Source organism: Neopelma chrysocephalum, unplaced genomic scaffold (genome assembly GCF_003984885.1).
Source record: "Neopelma chrysocephalum unplaced genomic scaffold, ASM398488v2 Primary Assembly neopelma1_71, whole genome shotgun sequence".
Taxonomy (NCBI): domain Eukaryota; kingdom Metazoa; phylum Chordata; class Aves; order Passeriformes; family Pipridae; genus Neopelma; species Neopelma chrysocephalum.
In genome coordinates this window covers 5,916,519-5,930,468 of record NW_020897731.1, presented here as the reverse complement: position 1 = coordinate 5,930,468, position 13,950 = coordinate 5,916,519, and positions in this window count along the sequence as shown.

Genomic DNA, 13,950 nt, shown 5'->3' with positions numbered 1-13,950 from the left:
ACATTTTATGATTCTATGAGATAAACCTGAGATGAGCTAGTTGCTCAGGTTGAAAGTATTTCTATCCTGCAGGAGTAAACTTACATGGCAACAGGTGTAATGAATGCACTGTTTTCTGGCACACCACCAAGCTGGGTTCGGTCTAACTACACAGGACAATAAGTGAAGGGATGGTGGCATGAATTTCAGAAATACTGAGCAAGCCTTCCAGAAAGTCTCAGCTCTTGGGGAGCTGAATGCATCTTTGTGTGAACACATCTTTTCTGCACCAGAACACAAACCACCAAGATTAAAACTATATTTTATATATTTATTCACGCTGCAGTGAGAACAGACATTGCTCTACATGCGTGGGTTTGGTGTGTGAGCTATTTCTGGCTGGAAGGATCTAATTTGTTGAATGTCTGGATTAATATACCAGTCAAGCAAAGCCTCAGACTGCAAGAGCAGCAAAACACAGGCAACTGAAGCTTTTATTCCATGCCTCTTATGCATCTGAGGAGAACTGGAGAATACGCATCTCTCTACCAGCAGTCTTTGCAAACAAGACAGATATTTCCACTCATAAAAAGCACAAATAAGCAGAAAAAAAATTACTTTCCTTATCCAACCCCTTCATCTGTACATGAAACTGAAGATCAGACTAATCCCTAGTTGATCACAGCTCACCGAACCACTTCACATATGTCAGTCAAGGTTATGTAAGCCACAAAGTGCAGACTGATAGGAGAAATTTTACATGCTCGACTTGGTCTCTTTGAAAAGTGTCATTGATCTGGGTGAAGCTAGCACCAATCTTTGTTCCACCAAGTTTGAAGAGAGCAGTAAGAACTGGGAAGGAGGGAAAAAGGGTTGTAGCTTTGCAGACCCCAGCTTCAGCCACTTCAGTGAAGCCAAAGAGGCTTGATTCCAAAGAGGAATGATATGGGAAGACACCAGTTGTGTCTTTTTCCTAATCACTATTCACTCATTCACTGGGGCTTGGAGACTGGGTGCTCTTCACTGACCTTATTGGGCTTTATCAATATGCTGACATGGTAGCAAGTTGGATAGAAATTTATTTATTTATTATTTTTTTTTTATTTATTTTTTTTGGTAGGGTTGGAAGAGACCTCCAAGATCATCAAGTCCAACCCCTGATCCAACTCCAATTACTATATCATGGCACTAAGGGCCACGTCCAATCTCTTTTTAAAAACCTCCAGGGATGGTGAATCCACCACCTCTCTGGGTAGGCCGTTCCAATGCCTGATAACCCTCTCTGTAAAGAATTTCTTCCTAACATCTAACCTAAACCTCCCCTGGCAGAGCTTGAGCCCATGTCCCCTTGTCCTATTGTTGGTTGCCCGGGAGAAGAGACCAACCCCCGCCTGGCTATAACCTCCCTTCAGGTAGTTGAAGAGAGTGATGAGGTCGCCTCTAAGCCTTCTCTTCTCCAGACTAAACAACCCCAGCTCCCTCAGCCTCTCCTCATAGGACTTGTGCAAATGTTCTCCCTATTTAAGTCTGTCCCCACTTAGGTCATGCTTTTCTGTAGACAAGGGCTATTTTTGATGAGGCCTATGGGAAAATTATTTTTCAAGATTAATTGCATCCATAGCTATCAATGACACAGGCCTAACATGAGAAAGTTTTTGTAACATAGGTGAATATTTAGAGCTAAGGTGTCTGTACCCTTCATAGCCCTAACTTGTTGTGAAGGAGAAAAATATAGCAGAATATATATGTATAAATCCTTCTTGTTCACATGTTTTGACATTTGAAACTCCTCAAAGTTTCATAATGAATCTGGAGATCACCAATCACAGAACAGAAGTTCATGGCCTTAACTATTATGTTTCTCTTCAGTTAGGAGGGGTTATGGCACCACTGTCATGTTCTCAGGAGTTCTGGTCAGGGGGGGACTCTTCTCGTTCACATGGACTAGTGATACTCATGATGATATCTCATTTTCTGCCTGCTCACTGGCTTTGAAATAAATGTGTCATTAAACGATGTGCATAATTATACTTCTATATCCATTATATATATATATATTATTTAATCTATTCTGTATAATATTTGCCACATGACATTTTAATGTGGACTGTTGTTAAGCCATATTTATTTCCATAAGTGTCTTCTGTTAAGAAACTCCAAGCTTGTGATAGGTTCATGATCTCTGTCTTCACTAAGTCCATTATTCCTGCTCCCAACCACGATGCTGTCTTTTCTCTTTTTCTTGTTTTTGATTTCTATGGGAGACACAAATGAAAGCAGTTTATGCTATTACATTCTGACATTTTAAGCCTTCCTAATAGTCCATCTTGCATACAGACCATAACTGCGTTTACTTTCTCCTGGTCCACCTCTTTCACATTCCCTGTTGTTTAATTATTGTTGACTCATGCCCTTATGCAAGGCAAGAGACTTTCCTTGATGTTCCTCTTGGTGTAATGATAGTCTCACTGTCCTTTGCCACTTTTTGTGCCCCTGTGACTAAGTCTGAATTAAAGCTGAACTTCATACTACACAGTCCTTGCCCACTTTGTTGCAGAAAACTGAACATCTGAATCTGCATCCTGAGGTGACTAGAAGAACCTCTGCCAGAACGTGACACCACATTGTTTCACAAGTTCAGATAGCCCAGAGAACTAGAAAAGGCCTTTCAAAGGCTGAATTGTCATTAAATTTAGATTCATTTCAGTTTCCAAACTGTTTCACGTTTCACCATGTAGAGGTTCACTGTTTGCTCCTGTCCTTGTAGTCCATCAGTCTGAAGTTTTGTCCTTCTGGACTATGTGGTCCAATATACAAAGACTTGCTCATCATATTATATACAAGACTTGCTGAAGGGTTTTTAGAACTATGACACTTAAGAAAAAGAGTTTGCACTCTGCTAAGGTTAATAGCTTTGCAGAACTCAAAAGCATTCACAATTGTTCTTGACTGAATCATCATAACAGCAAGCAGGTGCTTATATATAATCATGCCTTTTGGGAACTGTCTCAGATCATTTGTCTGCCTCAAAGGATGTTCCTCACAGCTATTCAACTGAAAGACATAAAATGACTCAAATTGGCCACTTGGCTTTTATTTCTACCAGAAACAGTGTACAATTCAGGATTACTTTGTTGTTTACACATCTTAAGCAAGAGACATGGAGATGGCACTTTTATGTGTCAGAAGTGGTTTCTTTTATGTTAATGAGTAAAAACCCTATTTTACAAAGTCTATTATGTGAATTTGATCTGTTTCATGGATATTATGGACTGAGAGCATATAAATGTTCCTTTTGGCCACTATTGCTTTTCAACTGACTTCAGGCACCTTAACGTATAATTCATTACTGGCAAACAAATCCATTGACATAAAAGCCATTGACCTTTTAACACATACAGTGATATTCTTTAAAACAATAGAAAGTCTTAACTTTGTTGCATGATTTTAACATAAAAGAGCTCATTATTTGCTTTAAATGAAAAGTGAGGCATAATTAAATGTTTCTCTTTCAACTGTCCATGTAATCATTGAAGAAATCTCACTTATACTGCTGCCTCTGGACTTATATCTACATGGTTTACATTCTTCAAATCAGTGTTTCAATGATTTTTTTTTTTTAGAGGATAGTAGGCAAACCACTTTTGAATATTTTTAGAGCAGTTCATGAAAAAAGACCCCCCACAATTCCACAACTGCTTCTTTGTTCATAAGATACTTTTTTTAGTTTCTCCTGCTAGAGATGTGCAATGTGGTGAAAGTAAGTCTAGGACTTGATTGATACTGTTTACAATTCTTTGCTTAGTCAAAGTGTAAAGGGAATGGAAAATCAGTGTACAATACTATCATCAGCAGTGTAACAGCTTTACAACTGCTTTGCGGGTTTTTTTGCACAAGCCAATGGTCACAGCACACCCTGGTAGATGAGGTCCCCTCAATCCTCTGAGCAGCCAACCCTACTGCATCTCCTCCTTCAGATTCTGAAACAGTAAAACAGTTTGCTACCATAAAAAAAAATATATAAAAATGTCAGGAATAAAATGGAAAGAATGTATGGTGTCCTCCTGAAAATGGATCATTTTTATTGTGTTTTTTTTCCATTTGTTCCTTTGCCCTTAACACCTTAATACTATTACCTTGCAGCAAAGAATCAAACTGCTGAAAGAAAATCTTCCAGGACTTGTTTCCAAGTCTCCAGGAAAGGCTGAACAGTCATCAAGAAAATGTCTTGGTTTCTTTATGACTTCTCTTTTTGCTTTGGGATCATAGTTTCATTTCAAAGTGCATCTATAAGGTTATATCTAAAATCTCAGTGAAAAACCTGCAAGGGCCCTTCAATTTCAATGAATTGCATGTGAGACCTAAAAAATACTACGTGCAAAGCTGTGCAAAGAATTGTACATTGATTTAGCAACTGAAGCAAGACTTACATGATTAATTATGGAAATTGTTCTGCACTATTTAAAATCAAATGTAGATTTTGTTATATTAAATCAGTAGCACAAATCTGGTAAATCATTGATTTTTATTTTTTTCTTTTGTAGATACGTGCAGTAGAAGGCAGATTTCACACTTCGAAAGTAGAAAACTCTAGTTATAACAACTTTTCTCAGTGGAAGTAATTGCCTTTGGAAGGTGAGATATTCTTATGTCTCTCCACAGATTAATTCTCTTGGATCTTATCAACAGTTGCACAAAAATGGAACTTCTGTCTCCTTTCCTGTAATTTAGGCATGCCTAAGCATTGCAACCACCATCTTTTCTAACCCTTTAAGGATAAATTATCTTGTGGTAAGGAGATGTTAACCTCATCTGCATTAGGTTTCGTTCAGTACTGGTTTTTCTACTAGGTGGAAAATAGTATCTTGTACTGAACTTTTTTTGGGGTAAAAAGCTTCCAATCTGCAAGTTTGCAATTTGGAGAAAGATATAGGCAGCTTTCATATTTTCTTTTCTCTACTGGGATAACTAAGACACGAACAATAATTCACCCTTGTATGTGGCTTTTTTTCTATATACTGTTCTGTTCATATTCATGATCCAACTAGAGAAAGAAAATTTAGCCTATTATTAACTATTCATGGAATTGTTAACCATTCACAGTGGAATCTAATGTAATTGTGATGTTGCTGGGCTTCTTACCCTCAGGGACAGGTTTTCTCCTGCCCTTTCCAGACTCAGACCTTCAGCTGACTGTGCAGTCAGCCTGCAATCGGCCATAAGGAAGTGTTCTGAGAAACCTGGAGCAAGTCAATAAACACCCAGAACTGAACCTGCACACTAAAGAATCAGGTAGCTCAGAGTAGTGCTGCAACAGTGATGCCTGAGCACAGCAACCCAATTCTTCTTTGTAATGGATGACCAGAAGGGAAGTAAAATGGATGCAGACCAAAGCAGAAAAAGAGAAAAAAGTTCTCCAGAGACTGGGATGTGAAATGAGTGTTTAAGGGAACATCGCAGTATGTCTTGTTTAACTGGAATTAAACTTTTAAGTCATTCCCTAACTTGCACTCTGCTAAGAATGACTGATTCTCTTTATTTAGTATAATATTGTAAGATATCTAATTAAAACAGCTATTAGTTGCAGAAGTATACTATAATTAGCTTTTACTGAAAAGTACTAATAAAGATAAATATTTGTATACTCAATATATTGATTGAAAGTTTAAGGAGGAGAAAGGCTCAGTTCGATATCTGCAAGACCAGTCAATGTTTCTTTAATTATTATTTTGGAGGGATTTGCACCACTTGTTTTTAAAAAGTGAAGTGATCTGTTCCAGTCATTAATCTAGTCACATAGACTTAGTCTATGCTTATCTCTATAAGTAACTCAAGAGCTACGTTTGCCTGAACTGAGTTTTCTTTGTAGCTTTCCTCTAGAGATTGAAGTGCCTTGCATAGTAAGAATCAATATATAAGACATCTTTCATGGGAACTAGACTTGCTAGAACATTTACTAAAAATTAGTGTCTGGAATAGTAGAAATCTGTCCTTCACAGCTAAAGCTGAGGAAATGACTGTGCAAATAGATTGCACTTGCTTTAAGGATTGTGCCGGCAAAGCAGTTCCACATGACCCACTGGCTAAAGCCAGGGCAAAGCCTTAGTGCCCTTGAATGTGCAAAAAAGGAACAGGTTCTAGGAGCTGGAAGGTGGTTTTGCCACTTCACTTTGTACTAATTGTGCCAAATCGAGCTGCTGAGTTTGGTTTTGGATCTCGTAATTTTAAAAAAAAGTGCTAAAGAAATTCGATGTCTCTCACCTGTGGTCCAAAAGTTCTTTTACCACAGAAAACATAGAAATTTGCATTTCATTAATTTTTCCAGAGGATACCAACATAAGCTTTGATTTGATGGCATTCACTCCATTCTGAAGAGAAAATAGACACTTCTATCAAGCTTTCTAATCTGCTGGAGAAAGGCACTGTATGAACTAACAGCTAGAAGTTAAATCTGCAGATCCAACCAGAAGGAAGGTACACAGGTGTTCAGCATGCATGGGAAGAGACTGCTGAAGGAAGTGCTGAATTTTTCATTTCTTGAAGCTTTCATATCAAAACTGACTGCCTGTCTGGAATTGCCTGAGTTGAAATCACATCCTTGTGTTCAATAAAGGTATGCCTAGATGTAATGCTTGATCAAGGATCTCCTACTAAATAACCTAGTGGTCCTTGTTGACTTTAAAATCAGGCAATCTATTTCTTCTACAGGCTGAGGAGAGAAGAAAGAGATAAAGATTATTTCCATATTTTCATTTTGGGAAGGTACTCAAAGAAGTGTGATGCTGCAGTATATATATAGATAGATGGACAGATGAGAATTGATGACTTCTTACCTTGAAAAGAAAATTCTCATACTTGCAATATAATAAAAGAAACATCAAAATAAAACCAATTAATTTTGCCTTTAATTATCACAGTTTCTACAGCTGTTGAGCAAATTATAGCTTCTTTAATATGCCAATTTTGAAAGTACTTCACATTATAACCAGCAGATAACAAGGGAATAAGAGTAATTGGAATTAAATTTATACAGTGGAGAATTCACTGTTTTAATGTTGTCTAAATGGGTTTTAACATATTGAAACTGTCAGAAACTCACATGTGAATAAAAGCTGTTAAAGAAAAAGAAGAGAAAAGTAGGAAATCAAGTAAATACAGCTCCAAAAAACTTTTGAAGTAAAATAGTGCTATGTAACTCACAGCTCCCATGAACTTCTACTACCCTTGATCCGTTCTCAGTTAACATAAGAGCCAGCACTGATAAGGAATAGATAAGGCTTACAAAACGTGATTCTCCTGGGTGACAGGTTATTTTCCTCCATGACATTAATCTTTTATTTCTTGTGGGATGAGAAACTTCAGAGGAAGCTCAGAGGAGAGGCAGGAACAGAAATTCTCTCAGAGAACAATCTATTTTGATGTTGGTATTTGTTCCAGGCCAGCACCAGTCAAGCTCAGAGCTCCCTGCTGAGAAAAGCTCTTGCACAGAAGCATGGAAAGTGACCTTATACAGTTGATCTTACAGCTGAAATAACAGAGATAGGAAGTGGGCAGTGAATGAAGCAGAGGCTGAGGTGACTTGCTTGAATAGCCATCACAAGTAGGATTGAATTGAGGCTCTGGGACTCTCAACACAGTGCTGTTTGCTGTCCCTGACTCTGATAACTGGGATGTGAATTACCACTCAGGTCTAAGGTAAACCCCAAGAGCACAGCCTTTGCTAGACCTACAGCATCTTCCTGCTGGGGTGTCTAGGGTGTCCTCAGCCAGCCAGGCACCCATCACATAGAACAGGCAGTTTCATGAACTTGTCCTTTCTAGTTCTTTGTACACTGAAGGAGATTTTATCTTTGGTATGCACAAATCCCGAGCAAAATCCTGACTGCACGAATATCAGTGCAAAATGTTCTGCTGGTTTTGGTGGGAACAGGATTTACTTCTCAGGCTAATGGATCAGAAAAAAAACAAAGATGCCTTTGAAGGTATGGCTTTTCAATGGCATCAATAGCAAAGTAACCTTTTGCTGGGCTGTCAAAGATACTAACTTTTAGGGTTTGGCCTAAATACATGGATAGAAATAGTCATCTTCTGCTTAGACATCAATGGTGGGTGCATCTGCATTAGCACTTTATTTTCATTCTAGGGTGTAAGAAACAAATTTGTAAGCAAATTTTCTGATTGCCCCTCATGTTTTGCACTTGTAATCTCATCAAAGAGTGGTTTTGGAGCACATGAACTGGATGTAGTATGGGTCAAACAAAACCAAAAGGTGGGCTTGGGGAAGGTCCTGCATGTGCTCTAAGCACTGATCAATGCTCGGTCCACGGAGCTAGAGTAGAACTACTCCAAAATAAACCATAGTTAAAGTGTTTGTGAATGCTGTTCTGCATCATCAAAACTTTTGCTCTGCAGATTTGGTCCTGCTGTACCACATTCCTTGCTAATACTGGCACACCCATATTTTTGGCAGTTATATGTCCAGGTTAGCACCGTATTAGATGGCCATATAGATGGCTTTTACACACCATCTGTTTGGACATGACCTGAAAAATTTAAATCAGTGCTCACCATTATAGGTCTTGTACCTGAGGTGCTGTTTGACCTATATCTGTGACCTGTATCTGTGTAGGTATAGGAATGGCTTTAACTCAGGTTGCAACCCAGCTTGATTCCATAGATCTTCTGGATATCTGGAAAGTCAGATCCTCTCTAAACTTAGGGTTCCCATACCTCTTCAAAGCACATGATCCCAAAGTCAATGAAATAATTGATATAGTCAGAGCAGAAAGATTGCAAGGTCTTGCTTTTTTTTTCCTAGGCCAAGACAGACAAATGACAGCAGTGCCTTAATCCGTGGTGAGTGATAGGTACATGGGGAAGTGCTAGTGCCTGGTTATACCCATATTGTGCAGAACACATGAGATTCATCATGTCTGTAGGCTGGCCCAAGGCAAAACTCTCGTGGTTTATCAGAAAAAAAAATCAACTGATACTATATCATGGTATAACCTGAGGCAGTAATGAAAGAAACCTTCCTTTCATGTGCTTTCATTTGAATCTTGGCTTCTGAAAGAATGCACTGAAACTAGATGTTACCCTGTCACCAGATCATGTCCAAGATTTTCCCAACACAAAGGCCTTCACACCTCGCTCTGTAAATTGCAGGGAAATAGAGTTCTGTTGCTATTAGCTTCAGTATTTAAAATTCTGTTACAAAAACAGAAAGCTAAGAAGGAAGTAAGTTCCCTGTATAGACAGCAATCCCTATGTGGGAATAAAATAGATGATTAATACTTAGCTGAAGTATATAATAATGGCTGTATCAATCTGGACTGGTGGTTTCTATGTCCATTTCATCTCTAATTTACAGTCAGTAAGATTTCTGAATGGCACAAAAGTGCTCCACTTAAGCAAGATGATTTCTAGGTAGCTGTCGGATGTCAAGGTAAAGATGACAATGCCGCCTGGAAGACCCAGAACACAACATTCTCTAGAGAGTAGAGAAAAGATGATTTTATGACATTACATTCTGACACTGTGTGAATCAATTTTAATGAAGGATATACTTGCTTTGTTTTGCAGTGATGAATCTGGAAATATTTAACCCTCCAGGCCTGAAGGAAAAAATGTCATTTTAATGGACTAAAAATGTGCTATGTCTTTGTATTGAACATGAGTTTGAGAATTAAACCTATATAAAAATACTTTTGTGCCCATATTTTTCTCACAGAAACTGAATAAAAGCAAGACTGTGTACTTCATTTTTCTATCCTATTGCATATGGTACTCTATTCAGATTTTTAAAGAAGGAAAAGATTCCACTTCCCAAGCCATCCCAGTTTCCAAAGGGCCAGACCAATATTTTTTCAGAACTATGAGCTAATTAAAATTATCTTACAGCCATATAATTTAAAGATCAAAGCACTTCTATACATATATATGTGCAAAGAATGTCCAGGAGTCTTTTAAATCCACTTGTGAAATGAAGGTGTTTCTGCAGTGAGATGCAACAAGCAATTAATAGTAAAAATACATGATAGTTTGAGATGACAGGTGAATCGAACTTCCTCCTGTCACAGCTGTATCATGATGTAAGCAGAAAAAAATACAATTATCCAGTTAGAATGTGAGAGGGAAAATATAAATAACATAATGGTTTCTCAAAAGGAAAGGGGACAATTTACATGTTACAGAGGAAACTAGAAAGAGACTTGCTACATAAGTGCTTTCATTTTGCTTCCATTGAAATAAACCAACTTTTCTCACTTGAAAGAAGGATTCGTTGATAAACAACTTGAAAATTCACTCCTGGTGCCTTTACTTCTAAATTTGTCTTGCTAATATCATCCTATGGTTTCTGTAATCATGTTCTCATGGATATTTAAGCATTTCTCTTAAGCAAGAACAAACCAAAATGACACACTACCTGTTCTTTCTGGTGGTAATACTGTCCGTTGTCTTTATTTTTCACAGTTTTTCTAAGTTTTGTATGCTCTTGTAAGTAAATAGACTAAGCTGATTATGTCTATTCATTTAATGTGGTTTGAGGTTTCTTTGGTGTTTTGCTATGCTTTTTTAAAGATAATGATGACTGATAAGATACTCTCCATCCTTAAATTCTTGCCATATCTCTTTGAAGACTTTTGTCTAACCTGTACAGCAAGTTTGAGGTTTGTTGGTTGGGGTTTTTTGTTTGGTTGGTTTTTTTTTTGTTTTGGTTTGGTTTTGTTTTTTGGTTGGTTAGTTGGTTGGTTTTTGTTTGTTTTTTTTTTTTTGTTTTGATTGGTTGGTGTTTTGTTTTGTTTTTGTTTGGTTTTTCTGTTTTGTTTTGGTTTTTTTCTCAGTTGAGCTGTTTTCTGCCCTGGCTTTGTATTCTGTTCAATGAATTCAATTCACATTACAGTCATCACCATTATTGTAATTATTTGCTGAAATGAAGGACAACCAAGTCGTCCCAGAAGTTCACACATTGTATTAGCTGAAAAAAAAATGGTATAGCACCATAGATAGGAACAGATGGAAAGATAAATTGTGCCAGTGTGACAGGAAGCGTCCTTAGTCTCACAGTTATAATTTCTTTTTCTGCAAACATCAAAGAATAACATGCAAGTTTTTTGTGCTATTTGAAAGCTGCTGTTGCTTCAAATGCAATCCATAGTTAAGGCTCTATAAGTACCTGATTCCACTGTAAGCATCATATGCATTAATGGAAAAGCCGTTTATTAAGCTTTTACAGTCCTTAATGTTAATTACTGCAATTAATGACTGGAACTGCAAGTAGAGTTCAACTAAGGGTTTTCTAAACTATTAATGGGGCCTCATTAATAATGTTCATGACTGTCTACTGGGAATTATTTAACAGCCATGAGACTTATTAGGTATAGGACCTCAGTTTGAACTTTCATGACTCCTCTTCAGATAAAATAATGATATCCCACAGACTCATAAGACCACATCTTATATTGGTTTTTTTGGAAGAAAGACAGTTTTAAAGCCAACTTTGCAGCCAACAAAACAAAATAAAGCTTTATAACTCTGAATACATCATGTTAAAATCTTCTAGGTAAGAAAATTTACTTTACTTTTCATTCTGTAATGCAGAATCCCACTTGGAGGACAAAGACTACCCTGCCACTAAATTCAAGCTTCAAGAACAAAACTGCTATACTCTTTTAGGTCACTACAGCCTCAGAGAAGTATCACAACAATAAGGTAGATTATGTCTCGTCCTTTCAGCCAATAATGTTCCTATAAATTTGACTTCTTTATGAGTATTCCCACTATAAAACTGCATTTGCTTTTGGAAGGTCTATGTCTGGTCCACAATACAGTAGCACAGGCATCTTAAATGTATGTCTGCAAAAGCCTGCATACATACTTGTCTTCAGGCTTGCCTTTGAATTACTTGATCTATCAAAGCTAAGCCTGTGCAGAGATGTCTGCCATTTTGGGTCCCTAAGCAAATAGTTTTGCCAGGGGCACTTTGGCCATTTCCTGACTTCTCTTTGAAAATGGGACCCAAGTCAATTTGATGCACTCCCTGCTCATAGATCCCCATGAAAGTGGCTCAAACTGCCACTCAGCTCCTGTTTTTCCTCAGGAGACTCGTTTTCTATTGTACCTACAGATACCTTACGAGCACAATTTGGTGTGCTGGACACATAGGGTTTACAGAAGCTTTTTGGCAGACTACAATAATGATGACCATGAGCTTCCTCAAATTGACCCTTGCAGCAGATATTCTCCCCATAATAAACTCATAACAATGTTTTTCTTTCAAAACATTCTATTCTTAAAAAGTCACTTTCATTCTTCTGGCTTCATATTTTGCTTACTGTAAGTTTTCAGTGTAGTTTCCATACAAGAACTGGCAGAAAAAACTAGAATTCCTATCACACAAGGGTACCAATATTTCAATACAGCTCATGAGTTTGCGAATTTTAATGAAATCTGAAATCTGACATGTTTTTTTTAAACTATGTCCCCTCAAAAATTATTTCAGTGTCACAAATATTATTTGCTTAGTAGTCACTGTTTTATCTGCTTTAGGTTCTCTTATGAAAGTGAAAATTATAAGGTTGAAATAATCTGTTTCAATAAATTTTCAAGTAAAATCCAACGGCATCTGTACATTACCATCCAATATTTTGAAATTTGATTTCAAAATTTCCTATTTATTTATTCAACTTATATTTTAATGAAAAATCTAGAAAATGTGGTGCTCTGAACAAGCTTTAAATACAATGTTTAAATACAATGAGGTTTTCATGGTGCGATGTGACCTGCACTTGACTTTGCTGGCATTGCATGATGGACACATAACTGGGGAGGGGGCACATTACCAAGTGTGGCTTTAGTGTTCTTGGGTAATAAGTGGTCTCTTTCAATAACTGAAGTAAGTACTGCTCAGAGATGCCTGATCCAAGTGTAATTGGAAGAATCTATTCAGAGTAGTTCCTGGCTGTATGAAATTCTGACACTGAGTTGATGTGACAAAGCAAGAACTTTTCTCCCATTTCTGTGCGTTTATCTGCACTGAGCTGTGTCATGTGGTAAGTCATGCCAGGTGAAGAATGCAGAGATTTCCCAGATGTGGTGACAAGGAGATAGAACAGATGTGGCACCTTTGTTGCCTGTAATGCATACATAAATGCACTAGCAACCTGCTAGCTAGTCTTTACCAGAATTATGTAAAAAAATAAACTGCATCAAAATAAAGCAGAAAAGAAGGGTAACATAGTCTAAGGACAAGTAAGTGAACAGACCCCAGGGTTTAATGAGCTAAGTTACTTGACTTAGCACAGCATATTTCCAACAAATTTACCATACACTGACAATTCACTCATAGCGCATTTACTCCTCTGCCAGTTCATTGCTTTTCTTTTTGTTTGTTTGTGGTTTTTTGTTTTGTTTTGTTTTATTTTTTTTTTAACAGGAATGGTGGTTAATGGGCTACAGTGAGGATCAGGAGATCTAAACTTAAGCTCTTGCTCTGCCATTGATTTCCCCCATTACTTCAAAAAGTCTTTGTATTTTTTAGGCATCTCTGCATTGAGGGCTGTAGTTTGGAAATGCCAGTAAGTCTGAAAAGATATTGCAGACAGTCTAGTTGTGATAGCACCTGCAGAAGTACTTTTTTAGAAGAAGTGTCTTTGGTATCTTTCCAATGAATGGTTATCTGTAGGACCTGTTTTCAGCAACATTCATCAGAATTTTTGTAGTGCTGAACCAGGAAGCTTCTGGGGTTTGTGAATCTACTAAGAGTCACAAAATATGTATTGTTTGCTGGAGAAGGGTGAGAAAAGACGAGTCTGTTGATTACAGCAGGGTGTGACTCCAGGATAAACAATTTATTGTATTTTAAGCATCATGAAAGAAAGGATAATTTTCTGGGACCATGCAGGGGAAGAACCAGTTTGGTTGATTCACCTGTTGCTCTGTAGAGAAGCAGCATTTTCAATGCTAAGATGG